This window comes from Primulina huaijiensis, chromosome 10 (genome assembly GCF_012295235.1).
Source record: "Primulina huaijiensis isolate GDHJ02 chromosome 10, ASM1229523v2, whole genome shotgun sequence".
NCBI lineage: Eukaryota > Viridiplantae > Streptophyta > Magnoliopsida > Lamiales > Gesneriaceae > Primulina > Primulina huaijiensis.
This window is the reverse complement of record NC_133315.1, coordinates 13,350,344-13,368,499: the sequence shown is the minus strand read 5'-3', so window position 1 is coordinate 13,368,499 and position 18,156 is coordinate 13,350,344.

Genomic DNA, 18,156 nt, shown 5'->3' with positions numbered 1-18,156 from the left:
CAGTCAAAATCAGTCATGGCTAATTTGATTAGATTTGTTATCATAATATTACTCTCAAATCTAATCACACAGTTCAAAACTATCTCACGGGACATCAAATTTACACCGACAGGAGTGGCAACTGACACAGTATCCAAGAAAGGAATAGTAGCAATCTCATGCTCATCAACAAATGCAGTAGATAAAAATGAATGAGATGCTCCTATGTCTATCAACAAGCGTGCAGGATAGTAAAAAACATAACAAATACCTGCAATCACTCCTCCTGGTGCATCCTGAGCCTGGTCCTGAGTCAAAGCATGGACTTGGTCTTACTGTGGCCTTGGAAATGGCTGCTGAATAGGACCTCTGGGAGGTGGGTAACTAGACTGCTGAAATGAATGGGTAGGAGCATATGGTCTAAAGACTGGTCCACGGGGAACTTGACCAAACTGTTGTGGCTGGAATTGCTGTCTCCCTGCATTAGGACATACCCTGGCGTAATGTCCAACCTGACCACAATTATTACAAGTCCCCTAAACTCCTACACATTGGGAACTAAAATGTCGACCACCATATCGGTCACAATGCACAGTGCTAGACGACCCAACAGAACCTCTTCCTCGTGCACTGCCTGAACTGGAGGAACTGGATTAAGAATTCTTCTTGAATTGCTTTCCTTTTGCCTTGTACCTCTGCTTTTTGGGTTATTGGTATGACTGTACAGGCTGATATGGAGGTAAATCCACTGGCAGTGACATACTACTCCCAGATCCCTGAGAAACAGATGATGGACCTGGCTGTGGGTCTCCTCTGAGCAAACTTGCTTCAATTTTCTTCGCCTTTTCCACTGCTTGAATATACGTATTAGGCGATCCAGTCATTACCAAAGTATGAACAGTCTGCTGCAACCCGTGCAGAAAACGTGATAGTTTAGCCTGATCATTCCTAGCAACATGTGGAACATAGGACGAAAGAGCAGAAAACTGTGAAGCATATTCCACCACTGATTTATTGCCCTGCACCAACTGATTGAACTCTTCTTCTTTAGCAGCATAATATGATGGTGGTGCATATTCTTGGGTAAAGTGAGCACGAAAAGCATCCCAAGTAATAATTTCACCAGAGTCCTTCATTGCTTTCTCTGTGGCTTCCCACCATAGTTGTGCTCGGTCTTTAAGTTGGTAGATGGCAAGCTTCAATCTAATATCTTGGGAATACTCCAACAAATTAAATAGATTATTTATACTTTTCAGCCAGCCTGCTAATTTTTCTCCGCTCTCGTTGACAAAGAATTTTGGAGGACGTAATTCTTGGAACTGAGAAATTATTAACTGCATTCCTCCAACTTTCTGTGTCAGCTGTTCCACTTCTTGCTCAATCGCTACCTATCTAGCTCCAGGTCTTTCACGTCGAGGAGGTTCTTGGTTCACTTTTTTTTCAACATTTTGAGAGACTTGTCCTCGAGGTCGACCACGTCTACCTCTAATGATATCTGCAAGTCCTCGATCAGATTCTTGCGCTATTTCTTTTCCTTTTCTACCTCTTCCTCCAGGTGCCATTCTACAAAACACGAGAATTAAATCCACAGGCAAATAACAGGTAAAATAAAGTTATAGGCAATTTTTAAACTACATTCCATGCCTAATCAGCTAGTCGTTCTAACGCAGGTAAATTCAAACAAATCACACCAAATAATTCAAATAAGAGCAAATAGTCAAACACATGCACAATCATGTTATTTGTGTCTAGACTCAAGTGCCCTAGACTATAATTCGAGCATATCCCAGTTACGCTCTGATACCAACTGTGGGGGCCCATGCTCCTGATTAATATTTAATGACCAAACAACCAGGATTTATAAATGTAAACGGCGAAAGCGATTAAAATTTTTCATTTTGGACCTACAGAAATTTCGGCATGACCTATTTGTAAATAGGACATCCCCAAAAACAAAACATCACAAATAATATTTATATACTCGAAATAAAGTCATAACATCATTTTACAATCTATAGCCGCACTGGCCAGGACTAAACACATGAAGAGCCGGCAAGGCTCGATCACACAACTATCAATTCAAAACATCGTAAAAATAACAGTACAGCTACACGGGGCATCTCTCCGGTAAATATATGACTCCATAATATAGTATTTATAGGTGGGAAATCTCAACCATGACTCGACGACTGGGTGCCACTACCTGACGCTCCACCAGACGCGTCAAATCCTCCTGGATAACCTGCTATGGCATCAAAAACAACCACAACATAAAAAAAACGAGGGGTCGGGCCCCAGTACAACGAACCGGTAATATTACGACAAATATAACTGACATGAAATAAAATCAAGTAAAATGCGATGCAATGCAATGTAATTCAATGCGTGAAAGGTAACAACCAATAACGGATACCAAACGGAGTCCAAATGAATCGCATCAACAACAGTAACAGTGGTCACCCGTGCCAGGAACGTAGCAACGCAACATCAAGTCGCCACTCATCCATGCACGTAGCATCGAGGGTACGGGAGCTACCCGCTCAGCCCTCATGCAAGTCATCAGGAGTGCTAATCCTACCCACCCGCTCCATCGATGACGCAACAACTCGATAGATCAATATCAATATCAATAGTAATCAGAGGAGTCAAGGCTCGAAGTGCTATGCACTAATAGTATCGACACAAATAAATGCATGAATGCAATCACGTATTCACAGAAGCACATAAGGCACGCCACAACTCATTACAAAATACTTAACGTCATTCCACATCGCTATAGACGTCATAATAAAATAGTTCATGCGTACCTCAACTGAACCCTTAATTTACCACTGAAATTTCTCAAGGATTTCTCGAATAACCCAATCATGTGGCAAATAATACATTTCATATCAAGTTCAATTTATTTTTTCAATATTAACTAATTTTGCCTAAAATCCATAATCTAGGCTTTAAAATTCCTAAAACTCATCGCAAGTCAAATCTAGCGATTTATTTAACTTCAATCTCTCAATACCGGACAACTTGAAATTTCGAAAATTCAATCGTACCGAATCTGAAATTTTCGATATTTTCTAGGAATTTCCAAAATTGTCATTTTCTATCTCTAATGCTATAAACACATCCCAATAACGATTTAACATTTCAAAAATCATAAATTCCCAAATAATTAAATCTGAATTTTTGAATTTAATCCAAATAAATTCCGAAAATCTGTTAGATACCTCTAATTAGCTCCGATATAGCACCTACAATCAATAATACAATACATATTAATTGTTGGAGCTCAAATAAATCAAAATACCAAAAATTCAAAATCCTAAAATCTGAATTTTCACCTCGAACACTTCAAGTTTCGAATACAACTACAGAATTAGTTGTACAAGCTCGAACGAACGCGAAATCAAGGCAAAAGAGAAAAATTCGAACGAGCCAAGGTTCACGGGTTCGAACGGGATCGCGATAAAACCTTGCAAAATAGGTATCAATGGATAGCTCTCGTCACAGGCTTTCCGAATATATATTTACTTTAATTTTTGGATGATCGAAATGGCCACAATCGATGAAAAGAATTTCGAAATGGAAGAAGAAGAAAGAAAACACAGCTTTCGGTTCTTACTGGAAAGAGAAAAGGAAGATTCATGATTTTCTCTTTTTTTTATTTAACTTATTACTGAAATGGGCTGGGCTTTGGGGTTTTGTGTTTTGGCTCTCACAGACGTACTGATCTACTCGAACAAAGTCAAGTGCAGGCATCCCCGAGATAAAAGAGTAAAAAAGGCCACCACTGCTGAGCATACAAAAAGGCATATTGTTGGAACTTTTCAAGTTCGCAATCTTTGCTTAGTTTTGTTATAGTTTTGATGTTAACAAAACTTGTTATTTTGTTTCTAATAATCTACCTTAGTGCGCAGATAGCTGAAATTGAAATGATCAGTTTACGAGCCAAAACTAAAGCTATAGGAGATGCTAACTGAAAGAACCAACTGATCGAACGAACTGAACCAGTTCAACTGATGCATCGCAACCAGCTCAACTGAATGTCGAGTTGATAGGTAGTTCAGCAGAAGAGCTTCAGAAGCCCGGCCAGCTGATGAAGAGTTCAATTGATGAAAAGCCCAGCTGACCAGGTAAACTGAATCAGTGAAATCAGTTCAGCTGACGAGTCAACTGATTTCACTAGATCAGTTCAAAGACCAGTTGCTGATCAGTTTGAAGAACCAGTTCAGAACATCAGTTAGGAGCAATCAGTTGCAGATCACGACAAGCTTACTTAATGGATTACAGCTGTGCGCAAAGGTACAAAAACAATTGTACTATCACAGTACAATCATGAACGTTGCATCAAAAGCTTAAAGCCAAAAGTTCCGGAATGGATTCCAAAGAAAAAATTCAAAATGAAAAGGATAAAATAATTGAGTCTCACTGTACGATCAAGCTTCGCGCCTATAAATAGAAGATTAGTGAAGACTAAGTAACAACGATATATAGAAAGTGTGGCTAGAAGAGAGAACACAAGAAAAGAAGAAAGGGCACGCATATTGCATATCAGCTTACAAGAAGTATTACGCCCATTTGTGCGGGAACACTTCAAAGTTATATCAACTTAGATTAGAAGCTTATTTTCCTCAGTGTGTGAGAACACTTTTTGGTAGTGTTCATTGTTCAGTTCTCACACTCACGCACACACCACCACCCAAATAACAGTCTTGCACAAAGACACTAAACTTGTGTATGTAGTCTTTGACACACAGACGTTAGACAAGTGTTGGCTGGAAGGTGCTGCCTTCAGTCTAGACTAGGAGTTCAGTTAGGCAGTGGGTAAGTCCTAAGCTATGTAGGATTTGTACAAGGTGTTGTATAAATCTAAGTCTTCTAGTATATCCTACCCATGGAGGTAGAAGGGGTGACGTAGGTGCAGTCAAAGTCTCTGAACATCCATAAACATATCTTGTGTCTTTTAATTGTTTAACTGCATGTTTTGTTCTTAACTGATTTGATAAGTCCAATTGATATCAGTTCAGTTTTTTCCATAACTGAACTGATATAAGCTCTAACTGATTTTCCCGTAAATTCAGTTCTTCGACAGTATATAAAACATATCAGTTTTCTTAATGAAGGATTATTTCAAGTGTTTTCCGCTTGGTTTAATACCAAACTTGATCTAATTCGTCGATTTATACATTCTTACAACACGAGATATTGCAGCTCGTTGATTTATTGTGTTGAAAGCACCCCTAAGGTGCCGAGCACACGATCCATCACATATCCATACACAAAAACAAGTATTTGATTTTAGTTCAATAGGAAAATGATATTTTGTTGGAACATTTCATGTTCGCAATCTTGGCAATATTTTGATGTTAATAAAACTTGTTATTTTGTTACTAATACTTTACCTTAGTGCGCAGATAGCTAAAATTGAAACAATCAGTTTACGAAGCCACAAATGAAGCTAAAGGAGATGCCAACTGATTGAACCAATTGACCACTGAAACTGAATCGATCAAACTGATTTATCAACAAGCAGTTCAGCTGACTGTCCAGCTGATAGGTGATTCAGCAGGAGAACCTCATAAGCCTAGCCAGCCGATGATATGTCCAACTGACGAAGAGCACAGCTGACCAGTTCAACTGAAGGAGTGAAATCAGTTCAACTGACGAGTCACCTGATTTCACCAACTGAAGACCAGTCCGAAGCATCGGTCAGAATCTTTCAGTTGCAGATCAAGACAAGCTTATTAAAATGGATTCCAACTGTGCGTGAAGGTACAAAGCCATTGTCCTGTCAAAGGACAATAATGGACGTTGCATCAGAGCATTAAAAACAAAACGCTCCAGAAGGGCAGTTGAAAAGTCGAGACACAAAGTCCAAGGAGTCGATTCAAAATGCAACGGATACAATAAATGAGTCTCACTGTACAATCTAACCCTACGCCTATAAATGGAAGATGAAGATCAGTGAAGACTCAAGAGACAAAAGAGACAAGAGAGTGTGGAAAAACAAGAAGGTCACGCATATTGCACATCAGCTTTCAGAAGCAGTTAGCCCAGAGAGAACTCTTCATCGTTTTATGAGCTTAGTTTAGAAGCTATTTTCCCTCGGTGTGTGAGAACATCCTTTGTTCAGTTCTCACACACACACACACTCTCACCACCACTCAAATACAGTCTTGCACAAAGATGTTAAACTTGTGTATGTAGTCTTTGACACATAGACGTTAAATAAGTGTTGGCTGGAAGGTGCTGCCTTTAGTCGTAGCTAGGAGTTCGGTTTAGGTAGTAGTGTAAGTCCTCGCTGAGTGGGTTTGTACAAGGTGTTGTATAAATCAAAGTCTTCTAGTGGATCCTACCCGTGGAGGTAGAAGGGGTGATGTAGGAGTAGTTGAAGTTTTCGAACATCCATAAACATATCTTGTGTATTTAACTGATTAATTGTTGTTTTCAAACTGTTTGGATCAGTTAGAGTATCCGTCAGTTCAGTTGTCACCATAACTGAACCGATGAATGCAAAAACTAATCTACCTTTTTTCAGTTATTCATTTTACATGAGTTAAAATATTTTCTAATATAACAGTCTTCTTTACGAAGGATTACGTCGAGTTTCTTCCGCTTTGTTTTAAACCAAACTCGATTTAATTCATCGGTGTTAATATTCTTAGAACAAGAGCTATTGAAGCTCATTGGAGAATATAGTGTTCGAAATGTCTTCAAAGGCACTAGCACACTCGATCCTTCATATTTTCCATAAAAAAAATTAGCAAACGGGAGAAAGGCTGCATGTAATAAGCCATAAATAAAAGTCCAAGCTCCACGATCAAGACACAACACAACCATCTTATTCATGTTCTATTAATACTACATACTCGTTTTTCGACTTCTTTTCGCCCTATAATCCCTTTTGCTTCCACATGATAAAGTTCAGGTACAATGACATTCCCCAGTGTAGTAATTTCGTACCTAATTATTGTTGGTTTCATCTTGCATCCTTAGAAACAGACGTATTGATCCTCTAGGCACCTTATGGGGGATGAATCAGTAATAAGATGTTAGAGTAGATGCCCTGTGAGAACCCGAGATTTTTCGATACAAAGCAAATCAAGTAGGTGATATGAACTTGAAAGTTAACTTAAAATAAGTTCGACAATTTTCGTTACAACTAAACAACTTGAATATTAACTTAAATTTTCAGTAAATTTAGCTCAAGAAAATAACTTCAAAGCTCGGGATTAGCTCAGCGAGAGGCCAAGCTGTAATTAACCTCATCCATTGAGAAGTTACCACGGAAGGAGTAAAACCCCAGCTCAAGGACACAATCCTTCAGCTCAAAGCAGCTCAACCAAGCTTGTCCTAACAAGAACAAAAAGGGAGCTACAAGATGAGCCAAAGAATTAGACAAACTTATTATACAAGAATCAACCTTTGAGAAAACCAAGGATGAAGCTAAGGGATGAGCTAAAGGTTAAGACACGTTAATGATGCGAGAAATGACCCTTTAGAAAATCAAGATGACAATTAAGGGTGCATGGGATTTTGGACCACAATTATGGATAGCCTTGAACTTGAGGAATGCATGGAGAATTGAAACACAATGATGACCAAACTTGAGACCCAAGAATTCGGCCTAAGGGGAAGACAAAAGGGCAAGACTCATCTAATAAATATGACATGCAATGCTAGGAGATGCAATTCACAATTTCTTCCTCAACCTCTCAAAAAGTTTTGGCTCTCCCCTCTTCACAAAAACCCTCGGCCGATTCAAGCAAGGAGGAAGCATCGTTGCATGGTTTGTGTGTTAAGTCAAGAGCTAAAGTTCTAAGTCAAAGTGCTGCCCAAATTTCGAGAGGGAATTTCGTGCCAAAGTATACAATTTTCGAGTTTACCTTAAAAAAACGGTAAGTGGGCTTTTGGTTAAGTATTTGTTTCTATTTTAAACTTTGATATAAATAACGTGACATGCATGTTGGTGTGTCACTTTTTCAAAAATTTCAGTGTGTTCTATTTTAAATTTCGATCGATTATGTGTTCTCTGCTAAGTTTCGAAATTCTTGGTTCCGCTGTGTCTAGATGAATAACTATGAAATCTGAATAGCTAAAAAATTCTGTCTGTTACTTCTGAATTTCGTTGCACTGTTACGATTCGAATTTGAAATGGGACGAGAATTGTAGTTATGTTCTGGCCCCCATTGGTGGATATAAAACCATGTTCTGTTCTGGCCCCCATTGGTGGGTATAAAACCATGTTCTGGCCTCACCCCTTAGAGGACTAACATATTGGGGACAATTTGACCATGGAAATGAGATGAGTAACAGTGTGTTTTGTCTGCTCTGAAATGATTTGAATTGTTTCTGTTCGGTTCCGAATCATTTGATAAGTTTCGTCTCTTATTCGTTGTGTCCAGTCAAGAATATTGAGTTTTGAAAGTATGTTATGAAAGTATGTTAAAAGAAATTTTTAAAAGAATTAAATTCTATATGTATCTTTGGAATCGATTGACCCCCACTTGTTGAGTGTTTCCTAAAACACTCACCCCTTACAAATTTCAGATAAAAATGAAGAGCTAGTGAACGAGGAAGAACAAGAAGCGTTTTGGGGATGGTGATTGGATTTCAAGATCAAGAAATCGAGAATTTGTATTCTTTTCTTTTGTTTAGTTTCTGCAAACTCTGATGTAAAAGTTTATTCCTTTGTCATTGTAAGACAATACTCTATTTATAAAAAAAACTGATTTGATTTGATACGAGGCTTTATTGTTTTCAATATAATTGTTAAACAATGTCGGATGTCACCAATGCTTCGGACTCGGGGCGTGACATTTAAGTGGTATCAGAGCCACCAGGTTCATAATTCCGCTGGGATTTTGACAGACAAAATTTGACGAAAGCAAAAGCCTAGTGCATCCCAATTCGAGTCCAACTATCATCTGTTCTTGAAATCCAACTTTCATCTGCTTCCTAACTTTCGAATAGCCTTCAAAAATCTATCCTTTCAATCGCTTCGCAATTTTTAGTATCAAAATTTTTCCACGACAACTTTGTTTCTATTTTATGCCTTTCTATATTTGATACGATTCTGATGCTTTGCCTTCGATTTTATCCTAGGAAATGGCTGTTCCTCGTACTCGCGCTCAGGCTGCCCTTCGCATGCACCAACTCACGATTGATAATCAGAATAGGGAGATCGCGACTTTGAAAGCGAAACTGGCTAGGGAAAAATTGGAGAAACAGGAACTTCTTGAGAGTAGACACATACTTGAGACTGACGTACAACGGATGACTCATCATTTGTACTTGGCTGAGAGCCAGCTCCTACAGATACCGACTGATTCCGCCTGCATCGCGTGCTTAGCTTCACTTAACAGGGATTTGCTTGAGAGGGTGGAGATAGAGCGAGGACGTGCTGCTCAGGCCCGTCAGCGCCAGGAGGAGTACAACGTCAGACAGGATCGGTACATTTCGAAGCTTCATGCGCTATGGACAGACTTCAAGATCAGAATAATTACCTGCATTTGGTGATAGAGAATATGGAGGCAGAGGAGGTAGCACCGATGGAGGTGGCCGGAGATGACAGCGATGGAGGAGAGATGTTCGATTAGATTAGCATTATAATATCTGGGTTGTAATAAAATTTGTGACTAAGAAAATACTATGTGTACCAAATTATTTTGAAACTTTCTATTATCCTTCTATTGCATATTTAAAAATTTGATGAGTATCTTATGTATAAAATTGTTTTTATTTTTATAGGAAAACAACATGGATCTTCAACGCATTATAAATGAACTTCAAAATCAACTTCAGGAAAAAGAGTCAGAAATTAAAACACTGAAAGAAAAAAATGAGAAACTCGAAAAGAGATAATTTCCAGTTAGACCGGAATAATGTATGCATGACGGAGGATCTTCGTGAGGCCAGAGAGGAAGAGAAGAAACTACGCGAGGACGTAAGACGTTACGCCGCTTATCATCTAGAGTCGGAACGTCGACACGAAATCACCAAGCAAGATTTAAACAAAGCTCAAGATAGGATTTTTACCCTCAAAATCCGGGACGATAGCCTTCTCAAAACACAACGTCGTCTGGAGGAACAGATCGCAGATCAAGAAATCAATGAGAAAGTAAGCCAATCAACAATACAGGAGCTACAAGATCAAGTAAACAACCTTGATCATCACAACACACAACTGCAGAATTACATTGAGCACATGCAAAATGAAGTGGTCAACATGGAAGAACTCGTAGAGCAACTAGAAGAAAACCCGATGGAAGAAGAAATTAACAAGGCAGTAGGCGATGGAGACGTTATAGACGAGTAGAGAGAGGACTCTAGACTAGACATTGATTGTATTAAGAATTATTTGATTTACCATTTGTTTCGAAACTTTTGCTTGTATGGATTTCAAAAATTTAATGAAATTATTTTAATTATCCTTTGTGGCAAACAAATTAATAAAATACATGTTTATAGGATATGGCAGGCAGACCACCCCGAAGCAACCGTAACCCTCGTGGCGCCAATCAAAATGAAAATCCACCACCACATCAGAGAGTAAACCTCAGCCAAGAAGATATGATGGGAATAGCCACTATCGTATCTGCGACGTTGCAAGGATTCGTGAACCCATTAGCTATCGTCATCCAACCACCTCAAGAACCACAACCGCGTGGAATTAAATACCATTATGAATCTCTAAGAAGGAATCGAGTTCCAACCTTCGATGGAAACCCAGACCAAGAAGTCAGTCACAACTGGCTCAAGAACGTCGAAACACAATTGCATTTCCTGGAGATACCTGAAGAACTAAGAGTGGAGGTTGTAACACCGTTTTTGGAAGACCGAGCTAGGAAATGGTGGGAAACTGTGTCGCCATCTTTGACAGAAGTGGAAGAGATCACATGGCAGATTTTTAAAAGAGAGTTTTTGAAACAATACTATCCAGCTGAATTTAGGCTACAGAAGTTGGGTGAATTTGAAAGCTTCAAACAGGCTCCAGACATGTCAGTAATGGAGTACACTTCACGATTCAACGATTTGGGAATCTATGTCCCAACGATCATATCGGATGAAACGTTAAAAATGCATCGTTTCAAGAAGGGACTCAACAGTCGAATTCAGTCGGCATTGGCAGTATTCAAGCCAAACAGCTTTGCGGATTTGATGGGCGCTGCAATGAGCGCAGAAACAGATAACAAACGCCGTGAGGAAGAAAACAGGAGTAAGAGACCATTGGTCAACCAAACTACTCAAAATGGTCCCAAGTTTAAGAAGCCTAATCATTCAAGTGGACCTCCAAGAGGAAATTTTAACAGTGCTGGCCACACCAAAGGAAAGTGGTGTGATACATGTCGACAAAAACATGTTGGAGAATGCTATCGGAAGATAGGTGCTTGTTTTAAGTGCGGAAAGGTGGGTCATAGAATTAAATATTGTCCGAACAACAAGGAAAAAGGGGGCAGGGCCCAGCAAACAACATGAAAACAAGACTAATGCTCGGGTTTATGCAATCACCCAAGAGGAAGCTGATAACACCAATGAAGTGGTGGCAGGTACCATTTTACTCAATGAAATGCCTGCATATGCTTTGTTTGATTGTGGTGCCACACATTCATTTGTGTCTAGAAGATTTTCTAAAAAGCTTAAACTTAAACATGATACTCTTAGTGAACCCTTAAGAGTGGCAACACCGACGAAGTAATTGAATCACACAAAGTGTATCGAAACTGTAAAATTGGTATCAGCAATCAAACTTTCAAAGCGGAATTGATTCAACTCAATATGGTTGAGTTTGACATCATTCTTGGAATGGACTGGTTGGCTAAAAACCATGCCATGGTAGACTGTCAAAGGAAAGATATTAGACTTCAGACTTCGAACAAAGAGGAAGTCATATACCACGGGAAATCCAAAGAACGAAAATCTCTACTATCTGCCTCACAAGCCTGGAAGGCCATAAAAGGAGGTGAAGAGATTTATCTAGCAGTAATCAATGAGGTCAAAGTGGGAGAAATCCTAAAGTTAGACGATATTCCAATTGTTCAAGAATTTTCAGATGTTTTCCCTGAGGAATTACCGGGGAAGATACCCGATAGGGAAGTAGAATTTGAAATCAATTTGGTCCATGGTGCTGCACCAATCTCAAAGGCACCATACCTAATGGCTCCAGCAGAATTAAAGGAGTTAAAGGAGCAACTCCAGGAATTATTAGACAAGAAGCAGATTCGCCCAAGTGTATCCCCGTGGGGAGTTCCAGTGCTATTCGTAAAGAAAAAGGACAGGAGCATGAGGCTATGTATTGATTACCGGGAGTTGAACAAGATAACCATAAAGAATAAGTACCCACTCCCGAGAATAGATGATCTTTTTGACCATTTAAAAGGAGCCAAGGTTTTCTCAAAGCTCGATCTGAGATCTGGTTATCATCAATTGAAGGTCAAAACTGAGGATATACCTAAGACTGCTTTCAGGACAAGATATGGACATTACAAATTCACGGTAATGCCATTTGGTCTAACAAATGCTCCTGCAGCATTCATGGACCTTATGAATCGAGTATTCAAACCATATCTCGAGAAGTTCGTGGTCGTTTTTATAGATGATATCTTGATATATTCACCAAGTGAGGAAGAACACAAGGAACATTTGCGTCTCACGTTGCAAACGCTGCGAGAAAAGGAACTATATGCCAAATTCAAGAAGTGTGAATTCTGGTTAAAGAGTGTGGCGTTCTTAGGCCATATAATCTCAGAATTTGGAGTGTCAGTAGATCCTAAGAAAGTAGAGGCAATTAAGGATTGGCCTCAACCGAAAACGGTAACCGAGGTGAGAAGTTTTCTTGGATTAGCTGGCTATTATAGAAAATTTGTGGAAGGATTTTCTTCGATAGCCATTCCACTCACCAAACTTACTCAGAAAAACTAGTTCATTTGGGATGAAGCTTGTGAAAGAAGTTTTGAAACCCTGAAGATGAAACTCGCATCCACACAAGTACTAGTTCTTCCCGAGGATGGTAAGAATTTCACTGTGTACAGTGACGCTTCCAAGGAAGGATTAGGGTGTGTGCTTATGCAAGAGGGTCAGGTAATTGCGTATGCCTCACGACAATTGAAACCGTATGAGCAGAATTACCCCACTCATGACCTTGAGTTAGCTGCAGTTGTGTTTGCACTTAAAATCTGGAGGCACTACCTTTATGGAGTAAAATGTAAGGTGTTTACCGATCACCAGAGCCTCAAGTACATTTTCACCCAGAAAGAATTAAACATGAGGCAAAGAAGGTGGATGGAACTTCTAAAGGATTATGATTTGGTAATCAATTATCATCCAGGAAAGGCGAATAAGGTGGCTGATGCATTGAGCCGAAGAAATTTTGGAAAAATAAGCTTATCTTCACTATCAGTGCGACCAGGACTACGGGAAACCATCAAATTAAAGCACAGTCAAAACACCTCCATCCTTAAAATTAAAGAACAGCTCCAAGAAGGAAAACTTCCAGAATTTCAAATTGATGAGAATGGTATCCTTTGGATGAGAGGGCGATTGTATGTGCCCGATGTCGATGGAATTCGAGAAGAAGTAATGACCAAGGCACATAAATCGAGATTTTCAGTACATCCAAGAAGCACCGAAATGTACAGAGACCTGAAGAACAACTACTGGTGGAATGGAATGAAGAAAGACGTAGCCGTCTTTGTTTCCAAGTGCCTAACCTGTCAACAAGTCAAGGCAGAACATCAACGACATGGAGGACTTCTACAACCATTGGAAATTCCAAAATGGAAATGGGATGACATCTCCATGGATTTCGTAGTAGGGCTACCGAAATCAAGGCAAGGGCACGATGGAATCTGGATAATCATTGATAGATTGACCAAGTCTGCACATTTCTTGCCGGTACGAATGACTTACAACCTGGATAAATTAACTACTTTGTATATGGACAATATAGTAAGACTACATGGGGTTCCAGCAAGTTTATTATCTGACAGAGATCCAAGATTTGTATCAAAGTTCTGGAAAAGTTTTCAAAAAGCGATGGGAACCAAGGTTATTCTCAGCACGGCCTATCATCCTCAGACTGATAGCCAAACCGAGAGGACAATTCAAACCCTTTAGAATATTCTGAGGGCATGCGCACTGGATTTTTCTGGAAATTGGAGTGAACAGTTATCCCTGATCGAATTTGCCTACAACAATAGCTATCACAGTAGCATCGAGATGGCTCCGTATGAAGCTTGGTATGGAAGAAAGTGCAGGTCGTCCCTATATTGGGACGAGGTCAGAGAAAAGGCTGTTACTGGACCAGAACTTGTTCAAATGACCATTGACAAGGTCGCTATAATCAAAGAATGACTCAAGTCAGCCCAGGATAGACAGAAGAGCTGGGCAGATTTGAAGAGGAGACCGTTGGAATTAGAAGTTGGTGAAAAAGCTTACGTCAAAGTCTCTCCTAGGAAAGGAGTAGTTCGGTTCAGTAAGTCCGGAAAGTTGAACCCAAGATATGTGGGACCGTTCGAGATACTGGAGAAGGTGGGAACCTTAGCCTACCGTCTAGCTTTACCGCCTGATATGTCCAGAATACATAATGTTTTCCACATCTCATAGTTGAGGAAGTATGTCTCAGACCCTGGTCACGTACTCAAAGTTACACCACTAATGATTGAAGAAAACCTAAACGAAGAACTCAAATACGAAGAAGTCCCTACTCGAATAGTGGACTCAAGAGACCATGTGTTGAGAAATCGGACAATACCTTATGTCAAGGTACAATGGTCAAATGTCACTAAAAGGGATGCAACTTGGGAACTCGAAGAGAAAATGCGATCTCAGTACCCTCATCTATTCTAAAGATCAAGCTAACACAAGTTTCGAGGACGAAACTTTCAATAAGGAGGGAGAGATGTGAGAACCCGAGATTTTTCGATCCAAAGCAAATCAAGTAGGTGATATGAACTTGAAAGTTAACTTAAAATAAGTTCGACAATTTTCGTTACAACTAAACAACTTGAATATTAACTTAAATTTTCAGTAAATTTAGCTCGAGAGAATAACTTCAAAGCTCGAGAATTAGCTCAGTGGGAGGCCAAGCTGTAATTAACCGCATCCATTGAGAAGTTACCACGGAAGGAGTAAAACCCCAGCTCAAGGACACAATCCTTCAGCTCAAAGCAGCTCAACCAAGCTTGTCCTAACAAGAACAAAAAGGGAGCTACAAGATGAGCCAAAGAATTAGACAAACTTATTATGCAAGAATCAACCTTTGAGAGAACCAAGGATGAAGCTCAGGGATGAGCTAAAGGTAAAGACACTTTAATGATGCAAGAAATGACCTTTTAGAAAATCAAGATGACAATTAAGGGTACATGGGATTTTGGACCACAATTATGGATAGCCTTGAACTTGAGGAATGCATGGAGAATTGACACACAATGATGACCAAACTTGAGACCCAAGAATTCGGCCTAAGGGGAAGACAAAAGAGCAAGACTCATCTATAAATATGACATGCAATGCTAGGAGATTCACTTCACAATTTCTTCCTCAACCTCTCAAAAAGTTTCGGCTCTCCCCTCTTCACAAAAGCCCTCGGCCGATTCAAGCAAGGAGGAAGCATCGTTGCATGGTTTGTGTGTTAAGTCAAGAGCTAAAGTTCTAAGTCAAAGTGCTGCCCAAATTTCGAGAGGGAAGTTCGTGCCAAAGTATACAATTTTCGAGTTTACCTTAAAAAAACGGTAAGTGGGCTTTTGGTTAAGTATTTGTTTATATTTTAAACTTTGATATAAATAACGTGACATGCATGTTGGTGTGTCTCTTTTTCGAAAATGTCAGTGTGTTCTATTTTAAATTTCAATCGATTATGTGTTCTCTGCTAAGTTTCGAAATTCTTGGTTCCGCTGTGTCCAGATGAATAACTTTGAAATCTGAATAGCTGAAAAATTCTGTCTGTTACTTCTGAATTCTGTTGCACTGTTAAAATTCGAATTTGAAATGGGACAAGAATTGTAGTTCTGTTCTGGCCCCCATTGGTGGGTATAAAACCATGTTCTGTTCTGGCCCCCATTGGTGGGTATAAAACCATGTTCTGGCCCTCATTGGTGAGTATAAAACCATGTTCTGGCCTCACCCCTTAGAGGACTAACATATTGGGGACAATTTGACCATGGAAATGAGATGAGTAACAGTGTATTTTGTCTGCTCTGAAATGATTTGAATTGTTTCTGTTCTGTTCCGAATCATTTGATAAGTTTCGTCTCTTATTCGTTGTGTCCAGTCAAGAATATTGAGTTTTGAAAGTATGTTATGAAAGTATGTTGAAAGAAATTTTTAAAAAAATTAAATTCTATATGTATCTTTGGAATCGATCGACCTCCACTTGCTGAGTGTTTCCCAAAACACTCACCCCTTACAAATTTCAGATAAAAATGAAGAGCAAGTGAACGAGGAAGAACAAGAAGCGTGTTGGGGATGGTGATTGGATTTCAAGATCAGGAAATCGAGAATTTGTACTCTTTTTTTTTGTTTAGTTTCTGCAAACTCTGATGTAAAAGTTTATTCATTTGTCATTGTAAGACAATACTCTAATTATGAAAAAGACTGGTTTGATTTGATACGAGGCGTTATTGTTTTCAATATAATTGTTAAAAAATGCCGGATGTCACCAATGCTTCGGACTCGGGGCGTGACATGCCCTGCAAGCCAACGGTTGGCTAGGGAACTTATTGAGTCAAGTGTAATAAACAATCTTTATTTTAATATAATTTACTTTTTAATGGTTTCGTTATTTTTTATCTGTATACCCATGCAAACAGCATAGATAAAGTCCTTGATTATGCTTTAATACAAATGAATCGTAATTCGATGTTGAAACTCATTTGTAAACACTGCATATTCTAAATTCGTTCCTAGTCGATTCAGCCGCCTAAAACATGGATAAAGGTCGCTTGAGCTCGAGACTAGCATCTGTGATGTTGTATACTTCGTTTCTTTGTAAGGGCATAGAGATGTCCAAACATACAGATGGGTAGTCATATGATGATTATATAGAACAACCCTCCCACGGACTTTCCAAGTGGTTATCATTCATCGAGAGGATAAGTCTGTGGTTATGATTGTACACCATTAGTCCTTACGACCTGGGACAACACTGAGGCTCTATATGCTATGGCTGTTCTTTGACTCGTTTACCGGCTCCAGGAGAGTCATCAGGTGGCGAGGTTGGGTATAGTTGCGACACATATAGGAGCCAGTGCATGGTAGTCAGGGATTCACCGCTCACCTACGGGTGTGGATATCCTATGTAATCTGATGTAATAATAGTGCATGGAATCTCTGGCCAGAGTATGAGATGTACGTTGGAGAAGGAATTCTCCAATAGTACACGCGATGCCACTATTAAAGTTATCACATAGTTATCGAATTAATATGCAACCCTCGATGAACCAATGGTTGCAGATTCGATCGAGATATATGAGATGAAGGGATCGTACGTTAATCATAATTGACTGGTTCTTGCAGGCACTATCAGTGATACCTAGGGGATCATGGGGCGATGCTACTAGACGTTCTTACCATGATCCGATGGGTGCAATCAGAAATGAGTTCTGACATTCTTGATCAAGGTGTTGATGAAAAGAATGGGGCTAACTGGGGTAAGCCCGAATAAAGGAAATTGTCCTGAATCACAAAGAGCTGTGAACTCACGGCTAGCTGTATCCCTGAACCATTGAGGGTCACACAAGTACTGGATTATTTTGTCCCCGTTGAGATAATAAATTCAATGAGTTGAATTTATAGAGAACATTGAGATAATAAATTCAAGTAGTTGAATTTATATTATGATATATTAAATTCAGGGAGTTGAATTTATGATAATTAAATTTTGAGAAAATAAATTCAAGGAGTTGAATTTATGAGATAGTAAATTCAAGAAGTTGAATTTATGAAATTTGGAGAGANATTTGACTAGCCCAATTAATTAATCAAGCTCATTAATGTTAATTATGATAATTAGGTCATGGAATTTTTTTTATTTTAAAATTTTTGACCTAAAATCATAGCCTCCACAAAAATTGGATTGTGAGATTTTCGAGACTTATGGGATGCAATTTTTTGGAATCATTAATTAACTTAATTAATTTGATTAATTAAGTAAAGTAATGATTAGAAATAATAATAAGGATT